An 18,545-nucleotide genomic window follows, 5' to 3' on the forward strand; every position below is an offset into this window, starting at 1 on the left:
CGTCCACAAATATCTTTCAGACATCTTTATCTCTGGCCCTATCATAGAATCTCATCTCTGGTCATTTTATAGTTTCTGGTTGTCATGTCACTTTTCAAGCTTTTACGTCCATCTCTGCTGATCATGAGATCCTGCCTATGCTTCAAGCTCTGCTCAAATACTGTCCCTTGCAAAAAGCTATTTCTTGTAGGAGAGACTTTATCCCTCTACTGTATAAGCTAATAAATCCTTGCATTAGCATTGACTTAAAGTTCTGTTCCGTAACTACTAAGAATTTAGAGGGCAGATAACATGTATTGGTTGTAGATGTGCTCTCCACAGTGCCTGGCTCAGAGTTTGTACATACAACTGAAGTTATCCTACATGTGTTATCTGAATAAGTGGTTGTGGCTCTTATGAGGGGCACAGAGAGATGATATTGCCCAGATTCACCTGAGCAAGGTATGGCCATGTGGCTGAGCTCTGAAGAGAGGAGTATATTTGGGTCTGCTCTAGGTCCAGACCATAAAATTTTCCCATGTGTGAACTTTTACTTCAATAGCAACTGAAGTTACTATTGGTGGAGTCACAAGATATAAAGAACCTAAGTCCTTGAATCAGCGAGTAAAAAACTTTCCAAGGCCACTGCATGGATTATAATCTGAACAAGCTATGAAATTCTAAGAAGCTGGTGTTTTATCTCTGATATCAGCTGATGTATCCTTATAAAACAGCAAGTCTGCTGATTGGTCAACCAATTATTATTACAGTGGAGAATGTAATAAATAATGTTATTAATGTAGAGATGCATACATATGTATATATTTATATAAAGTTTTCTTTACCTGTGTGCCCATTAAGCATTATTTCACATTGCTATTGCTTGCTGTGTATAAACTACCCAACAATAATTTTGAATTAATATATTTTAGAATGGATGGAGAATTTAGTCACTAGAGAAAAAAATTTTGGTATAGACATCTTTTTATAATTCGTGTAGTCTTACAATTGTATTGCCCATACTTTATTCAATGGAAATATTTCTTAGAAACTTACTTTTATCAAGGCTTGCCAAAGCAAAACCTCAGTTTTCAAAGAAATGACAGCTTTGTTTATGTATTCATTTTTAAAAAATCAGTTTACCTAATTTTTAATTAAATAAAATCACATAAACAACTGCTATAAATAATGTTTGAGAATAAATATAATTGAAGCTAACATGTTTGTGATATTGAAATTCTTCATATTTAGTTTAAGCCTTGTACCTCTTAATGTGTTTATCTTCTCCCCTATTACCATGCTCAGGGTCTCCAGGCACATATAGTCCTATCGCGCTGTTGCATTTGAGATAAACAAATACATTAAGAAACGGAGCTGGTACAACACCTATCTAATTGAACTGTGAAAGGTAGCTTACCAAAAGATATTAGCATGATTCACTTTGGTTGTGATGGCTGTATGAGTTACTGGTCAAGAGAAAATATTATACAACCTTATTGCATTTAAAAGAACATAGATTTTCTTAACTTTTTAAAATTCACATATGAAAACCAGTGTGATCCGTACATTTTACATATGCTCATTAAAATACACATCTCCAGGTTTGACTTTTCTGCTTCATTCCTTGCAACTACCTGAAGGACTTACCTGTCGGCTTTCTTTTCACCCCTCACAAACTTATTATTTCCCAAACTAAGCTCCTCTGGTCTTTCTATTGTTAGTTCCTTTCCTGAATTTACTGTTTTTCAGAGTTTATATGTCCCTTCTAGCCATTTTCAGCAAAAGTCCAATATATTTGATATTTGGAAATTTTCTGTTCATAACTGTCTTTCCCTTTATATCCCCAATCTCAGTTCTAAGTCAGACTCCACCAGAAGTTGCCCTACATCAGAGGAACACACCCTCTGCACCTGTGCTACAACTAGGGATGCTACCCATCAGTTTCTGTATCTACAACAGGCCCTCCTCACTGTTCCAAGCTAGCTCTTCATCCTCCAGACTGTCTTGCTCCTGCCCTGAAAACAATAAGTCAATGAGCCACCGGCCCAGTCGCCTTTGCCCTTGAACTGGGAGAGACTGAAACTGTCAGCTGAAGCTCCTAGCAGACGATTCAGAAGCAGGAGTAGTCAAACATCTCTGCCAAGTTATCAATTTCCTTACCCTCAGTATACATTTTTTAAAAGAGAGACTCCCTATTCTAGCTATCTCTTTTGGGTTCCTAGAATTTTTGTTTGTTTGCTTTTTTGAGACAGAGTCTTAGCCTGTTTCCCAGGCTGGAGTGCAGTGGCGTGATCTCGGCTCACTGCAACCTCCACCTCCTGGGTTCAAGTGATTCTCCTGTCTCAGCCTCCTGAGTAGCTGGGATTACAGGCATTTGCCACCAGGCCTGGCTAATTCTTATATTTTTAGTAGAAATGGGGCTTCACCATGTTGGCCAGGCTGGTCTCGAACTCCTGACCTCAAGTGATCCACCTGCCTCAGCCTCTCAAAGTGCTGAGATTGCAGACATGAGCCACCACGCCTGCGTTGGCTTTCCAGAATTTCTATGTCCATCCTCTCACAGAGCAGAAGAATTTGTCTTATGTGTTTGAGAATTTTATTTTCCTAGAGTTAAAGATTTCATAAGAGAACTTTTATCAATTTGGCAAAAATGTCTGTGAAGTATAAGGTTCCCAGTCCATGCTTTGTATATAACAGGGGACATAACTGTTCCTTACAATCCTGTCTCTAGAACTAACTCTTACTTCTGTTTACTCCTGGTCTTATTTTGGGATGAGTTGGCTGGAATGACCCTACCTTGGCTGGCATGACCATCTCATCTTTCCTCCAGTGTGAGCCCAGCCTTATGCTGCTGCTTAGATTTAATAATTTCTCCATTTACACATTGTTGCTCTTCTGGGATTTGCTACCTTTATATAGAATTCATTCTTCAGATCGTCTCAGCGACTAGTGAATCCATTTGGCTAAACTTTTAAACTTCTAGCCATATATTCCAATCCTTCCCAACATGCAAAGTCAAACAAGTGTTTCGCTCTTACATTGTTTGCTCTCACATACATTGTCTATTATCAGTCAATCCAGAATGTTCTTGCCTTGCTTTGTACATCTCTAACATTCATGTGATAATATTTTATACTCTGAATAAATCTATTTATATTCTGCCTTTTTCTATAAAGAGTTAAGGAAGCTGTCTTAGTTAACCCTCGCTACAGCCACTCAGCTACTAGTTAACAGGAGTTAGTTACATCTCAGATACCTGCCTCTAGATCCCAAAGCACCTCCTATAGTGGCTGTAAAGTGATCAGACACGTAACAAGTCCTGGATTGCTGATAGGCAACATGTAGCACTGCCCCTCTTAAAACAAATTTAAACATAGACTAATCCCAAAGAAGTTCATCTAGATTGTCATTACTTGAAAAAAATGAAAAGAAATGGGACATAGTGTCATGAAAAGCAATAGCCACACATTCTTCAAAATGAAGTGGACTAAAATGATACACATCCATCTTAGTTATCTGTGAGCCCCTATAACTAGTAAGTACCAGGGAAAGATCAGAAGCTCCAAAAATTATGATGAATACAAAATATTCCATCTGCTAAGAAACTGAATTTTCTGGCTTCAAAGTTATTAAAGAAAGTCAGCCCATTCAAATTTTCCTTCAAAATATTAATATTACTTTGAAATTACATGATTCATTAACAATTAATCTTTAAAGTAAGAATTCCAATGAATACACACTCTGATTCCTTCTTTTTAACGGTGCATTCCGGAATTCTCAAACCATACAATTTATTTTGTCATGATTTAACTTAAAGTATATTAGCGACTTATGCAGATGAAATATTGAAAATAGCATTCCGTAAAGTGTGACATGTGTATATCTCTCTATGTACATATATCTGTCACTATTAGTCATTGCATATGTGTGTGTATATAGTACCAATGTTCCTTTTCTACATATCTGTTTATAACTAATCATTTCTAATCACTCAATATATAATTAATTTGCTGAAGACATAACAATGATTAAAAAGTTAATAACATTTAGTAAACCGATAATTTCTATCCACAGAAGTAAGTAATTCTAAATGTTGATTAAAGCATTCTAAATCTAGATGATTTGGGCCATATTCCTGTTATATTTGTCCCAATGTAATCTCTAGTGTGTGAATATATAAATACATATTGATTGTAACCAGCTTGCTAAATTGTTTTGTGACATCCTGCCTTCAAGAATATATGAAATCTAATCTTACTAATTTAAATCTGACAAGGAAATATTGATTGAGAAGATGAGAACAATAAGAAAGCCAATTAAATGTTGCTATATCAAAACTTAATATAGAAGACACTGGTGTCAAAGAATACCGTATTGAGCTTCAAGATTTAAAATGTTTACCTCTCCTTTGTTGAGAGAGACATTTTACAGAGAGTGGAGAGAAATTTCTGCTGAGAGGATTGTGTTAACAATGGAGAACAGTGTAAGAGAACTTTAAAGTACCAAGAAGAGACAATACAAATGGTGTAATGAAAGACAGATTTTGCTAAGAGCTGAAGGCAAACAGGACTCTTACTCCAAACTAACAAATTATGAGATGTGAGTGCAGAAATCAGCTACACTTTGCAGAAAGAAAGGTAAGACAAGTCAAACAAGACAAGTTAATGCAACCGAAAAAAGACAAGGAGAAAATCTTAAAGACAGGTTCATGCCCTTGGAGGAAAGACAAACTAATAAATAATACATAAGTATTCCACAGAAAAATAAATACTAGAGAAAATGGGCTTGCTTAGAAACAAGTAAACAACAATAACAATGCCTCAAAAGGTCTATATTAGATAATTTTTGGAGTAATCCAAGAACCAGCAAATGAACAAAAATGATTAGTACTTTATATAAAATGATAAAAGCTAAAAAGCTTAAAATCATAGAAAATGTCATGATGTCAAAGGATGACCTTCAAAAGGCAAAAGTCCTTACAGATCTGGCCACAGTGTCTTTGTATCTAAAGTCATTTCTAATACAAAGATGGAAGTAGAGGTGGGAATATGCAAATATCCAGACATAAAGGATGAAAAGTAAAGGTAAAAACTTTAATCCAAGTTATCAAGAAAAATATGCTATACCAAGAAGGCTGGTTGCTCTGTGATGTAATACCTATGGAGGAAAGGAGTATAAAAGATCATGTATATGATGCTAGATGAACTATGTCAATAACTAGCTTAAAACATTATTTATTTTTTCAGAAATGCATAGTTCCCTAGTTATTGCATGAAATAAAATCAATAAATCCACTAGAAACTGGTTGATATTAAGAAAAAAAATGCAGAATATAATAGAAATTCACTGAGGGTGTTAATTTCTTAATATTTTTCATAACTTACCTTCTTAACTTTATAACTGTGACGTGAATTTACAGCTCTACAAAACAATCCCCACACAGCAAGAGAGTCAACAAAATTAAAAATTTAGAATTTCAAATATGAAATTAAAAAGAAAAAAATAGCCCATCATGAAAAATATAATCTGGAACACATTTCTTAGTCACTTTGCAACCTCAGCCATCATCTAGAACTGGAGCCTGTGGTTCCAGTCACTTCTCTTCTGCCACATTTCTTTTTTCCTTGAGACAGAGTTTCTCTCTGTTGCCCAGGCTGGGATGCAGTGGCGTGTTCTTGGCTCACTGCTTAAGGTGCCACCTCTGCTCACTGCAACCTCTGCTTTTGGGGTTCAAGTGATTTTCCTGCCTCAACCTGTCCAGTAGCTGGGATTACAGGCATGTGCCACCACACCAGGCTAATTTTTGTATTTTTACTAGAGATGGGATTTCTCCAGGCTGGTCTCAAACTCTTGAGCTCAAGTGATCCGCCCACCTCAGCCTCCCAGAGTGCTGGGAGCCTGCCTGAGCCACCATGCCTGCCTCCCAGTCAGTTATCTTCTGAAAGACTATTTCTTTTGCTATGTAGAAAGACACCACATTTATCACTTGCCACCTCCTCTTACCCAGTATAGGTCACCTTCCACTGCACATAGTTAGAGAAACCCTAGCAGAGTTTCAATCTCATAACATACCTCCCCTACTACACTTGGACTTCTCAATTTCCTGGAGATTTTCCAGAACAACTCCATGCCTTTATGAGTCGCATCAAGAACAGGATCCAGTGAACACAATCCTCACTCTCAGTAGCTTTGCTGACTTCTTATTTACCCATCATTCGCTCCTTCCTGTCAGCACAAGTATCTCAACAATCTCATTTCTGCATGCGTTTGTTCTTTAAGCTATAATCATGGCCCCCAAACTCATTAAAAAGATAACACTCCTTTGATTTTGACTTTGAATTTCCTTCCAATTAGCTACCCTCCCTGCCCTATTTCAACTAACATTCCAAGCTTGCAACTCAACTGCAAAATATTGCTCAAGGAGGGAGATCTCAATTTCTTGTCCTTTACAGAACTTTTTGCAGTTTTTAACGTAATAGAGCTTCTCTAACTATTCTATCTGTAAACACACTCTCTATTCTTTATTTTTTTCTTAATACTTATTACTTCTTAATATATCACATCTTTATTTGGTAATTTGGTTAATATCCATCTTTCTTTTCTAAAATATGCACGACTTGGTAGTAGATTTTCTTGAAAAAAAAAAAAGTCTGTATTCCTATCATTTAGAGTAATCAACCAAATAGAGCAATCACTTGATAAATACTTGTTTAATGGGTATACAAACTTATTTAATCACTCAATAGTTTTTGAAATTTAAAATGTTGGTGTGACATCTGCTTGTTTTTCACCTGAAATTCATTCTCCCTCTTCTTAAAGACATGGCTTCCCAGTTAGAAACTACATTTCCAAACTTTTCTGATATACAGTTGTGACTGTGTAACTATATCTAGATGAGTAGAATAGAGATACTGTATATAATTTCTAGGCTGTCTTCAGCTTAAAGGCAGGCTGTTTTCTCTGAAATTTGGCTCTTTTTCTCTTCATGTGTGAACTCAGTGATGTCTGTAACCTGAAAGGCAATACAGTATGGGATGAGAGAGCAACATGGTGAAAGACACTTGGGCTCCTGAATTACCTTGAGGAGCAGAGTGGCCCCATTAGCATAGAAAGGCTGGCTTGTACCATGAGGGAAATAAACTGTTATATGTAAAGGACTTAATTTTGGAATCTTTTTCTTCTTTCACACATTTGGCTTCCATGATTCTCTCTGCTATTTCTCTGAACTGAAATTTCTTAAGGGTTCTTTTCTTAAGAGTGCTTTTCTGGTTCTTAATTTAATCTAGTGATTTTTCTATGTTCAATCAATGAAATGTTTGAGAAATTAATGAAGAATATGAACATATATTCTTCCTTACACCAATGTTTACACAGCATATAAACTCGGGTGGTTTTTAATAACCCTGAAACCCATCTTCAAATCATCTAAGTAACAACAGTAACAAGATTTAAACAAACATTCTTGAGAAATAGCACATATTATCATGGTTTAACTAACACTCATGTGCTAGGATATTTTTCTGTCTAAATAGAGAAAATATACAACCATTTGCCAATCTTATTAAACCCTTTAGATTTGTCTCTACTGTAGTGCCCTTAGGATAGTCCAAACTAGACCTTTCAGGAGAGAGCCAGTATTTATCTCTAAATCTTCTTTTCAGCCATTGGCCACTCCAAGCTCTTCGTGCTCCATACAATTTAAACTTTTATAGTTTCTCAAGCTCACCACATTTTCAATTTTATAATATTTCACATCTCTTTCCTCTGCCTGGAGCATTGCTTACTCTTAAGTATCGCTCTACTCTTCCAACATGCATCCATCTGAAACCCAGGCTCCCTGTCTACATGCTATACCTCCAATAATGCCTTTTTATTATCACACTTTATCCACAGTATCTTCATTGCTGTTTAACTCTCAGCCTTTACCTCCCACAAAATCAAGGACTATCTGCTTTGTTCATTTTTACATCCCTCTTACCTCACAGTGCTTGATATATGGTAGGTTCTTAATATATTTTCTTCAATTATAAGTTTGCTACACTTTTCTCAGCTATAGAAAACTCAATGTTTAATATGCTGGAGACCAGGCACAATGGCTCACACCTGTAATCCCAGCACTGTGGGAGGAAAGGTGAGCAGATCACCTGAGGTCAGGAGTTTGAGCCCAGCCTGATCAACATGGTGAAACCTCATCTCTACTAAAAATACAAAAACTTAGCCAGGCGTGGTGGCACAGACCTGTAATCCCAGATACTCAGGAAGCTGAGGCAGGAGAATTGGTTGAACCTGAGAGATGGAGGTTGCAGTGAGCCGAGATTGCGCCATTGCACTCCAGCCTGGGTGACAGAGAGAGAGATACTCTCTCTCAAAAAAAAAAAAAAAAAAAAAAAAAAAAAAAAAAAAGAAAGAAAAAGAAAAGAAAAGATGCTGGATTAAAAAATTCTGGTGGAGAAGTAAACTGTATCTCTTTGATGCATGATTTTCAACTGTTCTGAAGAATATTCCTTCAGATGGAAAAAAATATCTCCCCTCTGAATTTCCATAGTGATTTATGACTCTCTCAACATGGCATGACAGGCTAATCTTTCGGTGGATAAGCTGTGTATTGTGTTCATATTTTCATCCCTCATACTATGAAGCACAGTTCCTTACATATCTTAAAATATCTCTACAGTACATTACATGACACACCAGAGTTTAAAACACTGTATGTAACTGAAGGAGGGGTAAACTGTATGCTTTTATTTGATTTGTTGCCAAAAAGAAATTCACAAGGTGCCAGTGGGAGTGGAGTAGATGGGAAATGAGGATGGTAGAGAGACTTTTCACTGTATAAATTTGTATTCTTTTGTGATTTCAACATGAATATGTTTATGTTAAAAAGTATTTTAAAATTATAAAAGCTTCTTTATAAGAAAAACCCAAGAAAAGTTTAAAATCAAGGGATAGCCTGAGAGAAATTATTTGAAACATATATAAGACAAAGTATCAACACTTAGAATGTACATAGCAAATGCCAAAAAGTCAATAAGAAAAACAACCTTATAAAAATTGTCAAAGTGATAAGGAAGCTATTAACTGAAGAAGACACTTCAATTAATATTAAAGGTATATTTATATTAAAAATGATGAGGGTACTGCACTCTGTATGTAAGGTCTCCATTGCTCACTTCATTTCAGAGATTTACTAGAAATCTTTCTGTGTTCATTTGGAATAAAAAATATGAAAATTTTAAAAACTTTAAAATATAATTTCCTCTGAAGTTGTTCACCATTAATCAGATAGTAAGAAATGTGTAGATGTCATCAAAAATATGAAACAGAAGTATAGAAATGAAGTATAGAAATGAAACAGAAAAATAGAAATGGTTAGAAAATAATATTTCAAGAAGCTTAAATGTGTAGAGACAGAGGGAGAGAAGGCAAAGTTCATATCTTGTTTCTATTTTGGGCAACCAGGTAGAATATAGATTGAAATGGAAAAAGATTCTGGCAAAAAGAGGATTATTTGAATTCAGACATCCTGAGGATAAAGTGCCTGGAACTAACTGGATATACTGGTTTAAAGTTTGAGGGCAAGAAACAGGCTAGAGATGGGCTTATAATGGTATCTGAAGTCATGGTGATGAATGAGACGAACAAAGGAGAAAGAAAAGTAAGAGAAGGCAACCCAGGAAAAAGTAGTGAAGCCATGAATATCTAAGAATGAACAGAAGATGTGCCTTCAAACGGAAATGAAAGAAAGAAGCTAATCTGGTGAAAGGAAACCAAGTGGTAAGAAAGAAAAATAAAATGCTTATTTCATAAATGTTCTACCTGACGACATATTAACTATAGTTTCTGTTATGTTTTAAATATGTCTCCCAAAGTTTATATGTTGGAAACCAAATTGTCATTGTAACAGTATTAAGAGGTGGGGCTTAATAAGAAATGATTGGGTCATGAAGGTGGAGTCCCCATAAATGGATTGTTATTGCTGGACTGGGTTAGTTATTGTAAGAACGGGTTGTTATAAACGGGAATCCTTGGGCAGTAAGGCCATGCTTTAGGCAGTATGGAAAAAGCACTGGGTTTCCTTCTACTAGGTGAGCTTCTTCTTTTCATTTCCATTTGTAGGAACATCTTCTGTTTATTCTTTAAATATTCCCTGTTGGTCAGAATGTAAATTAGTTCAACCACTGTGGAAGACAGTGTGGTGAATCCTCAAAGATCTAGAACCAGAAATCATTTGACCCAACAATCTCAGTACTGGGTATATACACAAAAGAATATAAATCATTCTATCACAAAGACTAAGTGCATGGCAGCCCTGTTCACAATATCAAAGACATGGAATCAATCCAAATGCTCAAAATGATAGACTGGATAAAGAACATTTGGTACATATACACCATGGAATACCATGCAGCCATAAAAAGTAACTAGATCATGTCCTTTGCAAGAGCTAAAAGCCATTAACCTCAGCAAACTAAAGCAGGAACAGAAAACCAAAGACCACATGTTCTCACTTATAAGTGGGAGCTGAACAGTGAGAACACATGGACACAGGAAGGAGAATAACACATACTGTGGCCTGTTAGGGGATGGGGTGAGGGGAGAGAGAGCATTTGGAAAAATAGCTAATGCATGTTAGACTTAATACCTAGGTACAGCATATCACCATGGCACACATTCATGTAAAAAACCTAAACTTCCTTCACAGGTATCCCAGAACTTAATTAAAAAAAAAAAAAAAGACACTCTAACCCTTGTGTTCTCTGCTCTCATCTGTCTCACACTTTTGCTTCCACCAATGCCATTCCCTTGGAATTCCCAGCATCCAGAACCATGAGCCCTATAAATACCTATTGTTTATAATTTATCCCAGCCTGTGGTATTGTTTATAGCAACAGAAAATGGACTAAGACTGATTCTGAGAAACTTGTCTCTATTTTCTTATTCAGAGACAAATTCCAAGTTGCTACTACTGCTTCTTTATCTTCATCCCCATCTTTCTTATTTATAAAACTTTTTATTTTCAGAATTTCATTTCCCACTCAACTAAACCTACCCTTTACTGATGCGGTAAATTTGAATACTAGACCATTAAAATATATGTTTTTAAAAGTGACAATATTACAAAGTAGCTACAAAGCAACAAAACAAGACTATCTGAAACACTTAACAAATATCGCCATCCCCACTTCCCATTTTCACTATTACAGAAACCCAACCCGGGTGATATATATTACTATTCGTCAAGCCCAAAGCATATTCCCATGCCACTTTTCTCTTCCATTTGTGTTAAGCGACACGGATTTAGATAACCATGCCTAAAGAGCCATTTTGAAGAATGCTTTTCATTTTATTAAGATTCTCTGAATTAGGTGGGTAGTGTATGTGGATAGTGTAACAGAGCTCTGATCTACCTGTGGAAACTCATGCAGTTGACAGCCATCTTTAGAAATTTGCTCTAGATACCAAAAATGATACTGTTACATTCACTCAGAATACAGGAAGCAAGTCTATTTGATACTTCAATTACGATTTGTTAATTACATAATCAGTAACATGTAGTTTTGGTTTGGTTTTTATTGCTTTTTCTCCACCTCCAGAATTTGTTCACACAAAATGTTTAAGTACAGGCATAACTACTTAAGTTCCACATATTTTCACATTCAATGCTTACAACAACCATATGAAGTAGGCATTACTATCAATATTTGTCATGGGAAATGGAGGTTTATAATAGATTAAAGACTTTGCCTAAGGTAACAAATAGTTCATAAGTGAGTCAGAATTTGAAACCAGGTATTCTGATTCCAAAGCCCATGGTTTTGAAAACTCTTGTCAAGATGGCACTGCACGATATGGTTTCAGCCCTGTGCCTTTGCTTCCAATATGTAACAGTAATAGATAAGTTTTAAAAGAGATGATATAAAAGAAATGTGATGATAGTCAAAAACAAGATAAACATACCAGAAGTAGACTATAAACACAAAGTGAGGTACAGTGTACCAGATGGTTTCTGGAATAAGAAGCAAGCATTCCTTGGATCTGCAAAGTAACTGGGATGCTACATCTGCCCCATAGGGAGTAATAATCAGTGCCAAGTTTACTGATTGAGACCTGAAGGTAAGACAAGAGGAAGCTGAATAACTAACACCACCCTTTCCATGGAGCCATGGCTTACATAGAGCTGCTTTCTTGGGGAGGCCAAAGCAAGCAGACATAATCTCACAGTCACATCCCGGGCCAGACTGCTCTTTGATTTAGTGACTAGATTTTTTAGCAGAGAGTCTGGGATGGGAAAGGAGAGGGTACAGTGCCAACACTAAGACATTGGACTGGTGCAGAAGGGCTAGCAATGAGAGAGAGAGAGAATTTTTAAATCCTTCTCACTCCAGTTGAGCCTGAAAACCAAAATTCTAAGCCATTAGAGAATAATACAAAAAGGTACCAGCAAAATTTTAAAAGCAACAGTTACACTAAGTTATTCCAAATGACATGAAAATAATAGAGCAGTTTCAGAATACTTCAAAATAAGCATGTTAGAATTTTGGAAGAGACAAAAAATAACATCAATACAATGTGTAAGAAAGTAAGCAGAAATAGAACATTTGAAGTGATGAGAATCAATTAGAATTTCCAGAAGAGAAAAATATTGTCAAAAACATAAATATTGACTACAGAGTGGACATAGTCAAGAAAAGAATTAGTAAATGGGAAGATATCTCTGAGTAATTCACCAAAGTGTACCATGACAGATAAATATAATAGTGTGAAAGAAAATTTGAGAAATATGTATAATATATTGTCAAACTTTAACATATATCCATTATGGAGCTCCAGAAAAAGAGATTGAGCTAATGTTAAAAGAAGGAATATTTGAAAAGAAAAGTTTCCCACAATTTAAGGAAGATAAGAGTTGTAAGATCAAAGTGTCCAGAAAGATAAACAAACTCTATGCTCTCTCTCCAGTAAGAAGAAGAATAAAACTATACTGTTACTCTCTAGGAAAGCCTTTAAATACCCATAATTTGTCTGGGATGGTTGAATCTAGTCCTATAGATTATCATCTATATTTTGATAGAATAAATCATCTTTAACATAATTTGATCAATGCATTTGAAAGAATAGAGCTGATATGATATTTAGCCTTACAGAGAAGGCACAATTTCACTGCAAAAGATGTCAACTACTACAAGGGTACAGAAGAACCTGAAATTTAGTGACCAAGAGAATTGAAGAAGTAAATCACAGACTGTCATAACCCTGGCACATGTCCAAGCTACTCTGTCATCCCCATGTGAGCTGATAAGTGCACGCACAGATGTGCGCGCGCACAGACACACACACACCCTACCAACCTGGTCTATAGGCAAAGGACAAGTAATCATCAATATGGGAATAAATACATAAGACAAGCAACAAACTGCCACTTGTGATATATTATGTAGCAAATGCTTAGTGTTACTCTTTACATCATTGGTGAAGCATTTTTTTCTTGTTTTATTCAGAACACGTGTCAGAAGATGCTTCTTTTGTTTCATCTACACATTTTTCCAAAAATAAGTGCATAACTAGGAGAGAAGACATTGCCTTAAGACATTAGAGGCATAAGATATGTGTTTATGTTTGTATGTGAATAAATGTTTGATATATACATAAGAGAAATCAGCATATATTAGTTCGTGACCATATATCCACTGTTTCCTAGTAATCAAATACATAATCTAAACATCTATGGAAGACTAGGTTTATATAAGAAAATATACGCTTTCTTAAGATCATGGTATTAAAATTATGTAGTTGATTTCAGTTTTTAAAAGATGGCTTTATCTCAGCAGCAAATCAATAAGTAAATATAAAAAGAAAAGACAGACGTTACTACTTTAAGAATAAATGTTAGGAAAACTAAGAAGCAGGTCGTGACTTTTTCACAATTTACGTACTTTCATTGGAGGGAACCTCATTCTTTTGTAGCTTCTCGCCAAAGCCTAGTAACTTCCTGCATTGTGGCTAGACTTTATAACCAAGGAAAATAATAAAGTTCCCTTTAATTTTTGGTCTTTACATTCGTTTGGAGGGAATAGATAAGTGGTAAGCTTTTTTTTTCAACCTTTATACAAAAAGGATAAACTTTCAAAGGTCTGATTTCTTGGCTTTTCAAAAACCCTCAGCCACACTTTAACTTTACCTGAGATATAGTAAAAGAAAAACCAAAATGATTTACATGTTTCTTTTTTTGACTATTCATATTAAGATAATAACAAAAGACCTTATTAACAAAACACTTTGGGCGACTATAATAAGACCACAATTTTTTAAAGCTCAAAAGATTCATGCAAATGAAATATTCGATATTTTCTTTTTTAAAAAAGAAAGATTTTCACTTCCCTGCAGCACTAATGAACAGCCAGGAACTGTGTATGTGGGCAAGGAAGAATGAACGTAACAGGTGACGAGAGTATAATGAACTTGTTCTCTTAGAAAAGGATTTCTTCATCACATTTTGCAATTGTTGAAGGAAGCTTGTATCAAATCATATAAATAGTTTGGAAAATAATTTTTCTTTTTATACATAGTTTTTGTATAAAGTCAAGCCTGTTACTTAGTTCTAAACAGTTGATTTTTCCCTAAATCTTTGCAAAAGAAGAGCTAAGTAATGCTTCAAAATTGCCTTATAACTGAAAACACATTCATTCTTTCTTAAAAGCTTTCTTCCCTTTGAAAAGTTTTGTAGCCTCACAATAACTCCAATATATTATATTCAGTTTATTAATTTACTTTAGCAAACAGAATGTATAAATCTCCAAAAACAAGAGCCTACTCTAGTAAATTTTATTTTTAAGTGAGCATACAAAATTTATATTACGCAGCTGCTCTTTAAAAAGTCTAAATGAATGTGACGCACAAAGTAACCACACAGACCTCTATCTTTCATCAGATCCACAGTGTACAAGCACATTTTTCACTTCATCTCAGTTGGAAAGAGGTAATACAGTCAACTTGTTAACAGAATTGCTTTTTTAGCAGAGTCAACAACAGCAATAGTATTTTGGCACTTATTAAACTGTAATACTGAATCTGCAATTTTTGCCGAAGAAAAACATTTCATTAGCATTTGTAGGAATATTCTGTATAGGCTCTGATATTTTTAAAATAAGAAGCACATTTAAAATAGAATTATAAGTATGACTACACTGGGAATTAAACACAATTTACACTCTGAGATACTCTTTTCCAGAAAGCATGAGTCTACTAACTTCCAAAATATTTATGCGGAAATGAAAACTACTCGGTATCATTTCAAATTTTTTTAAAGTGTGTAAAGTTTCAATGAAATATGAGCAAACAAGACAAAAAGAAACAAAAGAAGTTTGCATGCTGCTTCCTAAAAGAAATTAAAACAATTCTTTGCCAGGAATAACATCCACATACTACAGGAAGGGAACTGTTGAAATCAAACACACTTACTTTTTAATATGTACAGATGCACTTTTTTCCCCCCTATTTTAGGTTAAAAATAAGAGGACACGCCAGTGATCTTGCTGGCAGTAAGATAACGCACAGACCCTGACCCTTCAACCGGCCAGGAATTCTCACACAAAGCTCTTTTCATGCAGACTGCGCTATATATTCCTAAGATAGGGAGGCAAAACGTGAAGCCGTGGATAAGTGACACAAAGTCGAACTAAATGAAATGTTTACATATATTCTGTCACACTGTTGTTCCTTCATCTATCCCACACATAATTTCCCCAAAACAATGTTGATTCAGTTGAAGAAAAGGATGATTTAAACAAAAGGACAATTTTAAGAAAAAGGACACACAAGACAATACAAATATTGTACTTTTCTCTTTGCATCACCAAGTTTAGTGTGAAATCAAGCAGAAACAAAACCACATCATCTAAGAACTTCTAAGAAATGCTTTTGCTATCATTCCCCTCAAAGCACAAGAGATTTAACTTGTTTTACAACATAGAAAGTAGATTTTAAATATAATATCTTAAATCTGCACTCACCATGAAAAAGCAACAGTTGCGTAGAGTAAAAGTGTGCTATTTTCTGCCCCTGTTCCATTTCAGTTTTGCCTATGGTTGTCCAACACCCAAAAGCCCAGAGCTGCCACCCAGAGGCCCCTTCCACAAGCTGGCTTATTTGCCTGTCAATCTGAGTGCCGGCTTCTCTATTATGCAGCTGTGCACTTTGCTGAAGTTCTAATATAATTTCCATACGCTTCCCACCGCCTGAAGTAGGCGATTTGTTCTTTCAGTTCAATGAATACTCAAATCACTTTTCAGGTAACTCTGTAGGATCAAGCTTTAAGTTGTTCACCCTCAAGTTAAGGAGTTCTTGGTAAGAAGTGGGTGGAGAGAAGTAAGCTCACTACAAGGGAATTCAGAGTGTAATCAGAACGCAGAGAAAAACTTCCTCTTTTTTCCTTCCTTGCTAGGCTGAGCTACTAGTGCCTCTCTCACAGAACTTAGGAATGCAAAGGGAGGACGCAAAGAGGCCCCGCCAGACAACCCTTTCTCAATCAATTAGCTTGCAGCCATTACTTGTGACCTTAGGTCACACAGCATAAGTGTGTGGGGTGTGCCTTCAGGGGTCCCAAGGCTACTTATTACAGCTTAGATAACCAAAACCAAGCAGACATTAAAATCTAGAAATATTTTAATAGAAAATGTGCTAATATTTTAACAGAAAATGTACATTTAATAGAAATGTACTAAATGTGACTAAAGGTAAACTCCAAGTGTCTTTTTGCAGTAACTACTATTTAATCCAGTGAAAGTTTTTTTCTATTAAGAAATCTAAAACAATATTTTTCAAGTTGAATCAAACAGGATTTAGGACAAAGTAGTGAAACTTTCTTTTTATGTTAAATTTCAAGCTGGAAATTTAGAAATGACAAGTAATATATCATATAGATCACAGGATCATATATGTATTATTCATACAGCCCAGGTTCTAAGGTCTTGAGTTTTTTAAAGAATTCTGGTTTGCTATACCTAACTGCAGAGTAGAGCTACTGTAAACAAAGTTTTCTATGCTTAAGGAAATCAAAACAACATCACTTTAGGGGCTAGGACTATTTTAAACTATTTAAATATTACGTGCTGTCTTAGTATCATGATTTCTCTGATTCTCATAGCTGTTTTAATGAGAATTTCTTTCTGTGCTCTATTTCAGACAAATGTTTTTCCTCTTTAACACACTTTTTAAATGAGACCTCAAAATAACAGAAAATAGGAGAAACACTAAAGAAAAATGTAATCTTTTAAAACTATATAATTGTGGAAATTTCATACTGTAAGTTTTCATATTCCTTGAAAACACTAAAAAATAGTCACCACCATCTATAAATAAATGATACAGAAACATCAGGCAATTTTATTTCAGATTAAATCCATACTTTTGAATAGTACAACCCAATTAAGAAGCACAGGCTTTTGGTGACTGGATTAGCCAATCTCTTCCCTCCGAAATAGCTGTTACTCAGAAATGGATTGGCCACACTCGTGTTTTCTCACACTGTTTAACTGGTGATGCCGCAAAGCATGTCTGATTCAGTACAGTGCAGGAATGGCAATATTCCATATGGATACCTGGCCAACTAAATTGTCTGCAAAGTGGACACTGTCTGATACAAATAAAAATGACAAACCAAAAATATCCAAGAATAAATAAGACAGGTGTGAGAAAACAGTGGCCAAATAATACTGTCTGGTGGACAGAGTCAGTTTTAAAAACCACAGTAACAAATAATGTGGTAATAAGAGTGTTAAAATCAGTTACAGGTGGGAGTTAGGGAAGAAATTAAGAGATTCCACTTTCTCCAACATGTAACAGGGAGTCATTGATAGGTTTGAAAAAACAGATTGACATTGCCTCTAAATAAATTTTAAAAAATAATAATTTGGTGTCTTTTAGTGATTCTGTTATGGGTGTTTTATGTATTGAAAACAGGCATTTTTGAAATACATTTTTGGCTTTTTAGCCAATAGATATGTAGAAAATGAAAAATTCTAATTACTGCCTGAGGAATACCTAGTTTTTAGAAATTTCTACAACTCAACACCACCTCATCATTGCATATTAAATCTTAATCTGTTATCAAGAGAGCAAGCTTTTTTTTCTTTTCTTGTTTCTTTCCTTAGAGACTAACAACTAACTTCAAAAAGTCAACAAGGCCACCAGGCCTTATACATTAGAAGTCTGTAATCATACACCTCAAAGATCTGGCCTCCATTCTGACAGAGCTACATGCACAAAACAAAGGACTTTCTGATAAAAGTTCAAAAAGGTCACTAATAAACTACATAAAACATAAAACATACACCAGCACTTGAAAGGGCCTTGGTTAGTTCACAGTCTATAGTGTATTTTTTAATGGAGAGTTGACTAAAACAACCACAGACATTCTGAATTACACATGGGTTATGAAAAAAATTTCCATTTGAAAAGTGTGGGCCAGGCTCAGTGGCTCACGCCTGTAATCCCAGCACTTTGGGAGGCTGAGGCGGGCAGATCACCTGAGGTCCTGAGTTCGAGATCAGCCTGACCAACATGGAGAA

At 35.4% G+C, this 18,545-nt stretch overlaps 1 long non-coding RNA gene across 1 annotated transcript in view; it reads right to left on the bottom strand.

The window, feature by feature from the left end:
* Nucleotides 1-16,317, bottom strand: part of LOC119472861 — a 193,895-nt gene extending 177,578 nt beyond the window's left edge. Inside the window, exon 1 of the long non-coding RNA XR_005202039.1 lies at nucleotides 15,990-16,317. This is a non-coding gene — a long non-coding RNA (uncharacterized LOC119472861). The remainder of the gene's footprint in view (nucleotides 1-15,989) is intronic.
* Nucleotides 16,318-18,545: the final 2,228 nt, after the last annotated feature.

Source organism: Cebus imitator, unplaced genomic scaffold (genome assembly GCF_001604975.1).
Source record: "Cebus imitator isolate Cc_AM_T3 unplaced genomic scaffold, Cebus_imitator-1.0 Scaffold7, whole genome shotgun sequence".
In the NCBI taxonomy this organism is placed as follows: Eukaryota; Metazoa; Chordata; class Mammalia; order Primates; family Cebidae; genus Cebus; species Cebus imitator.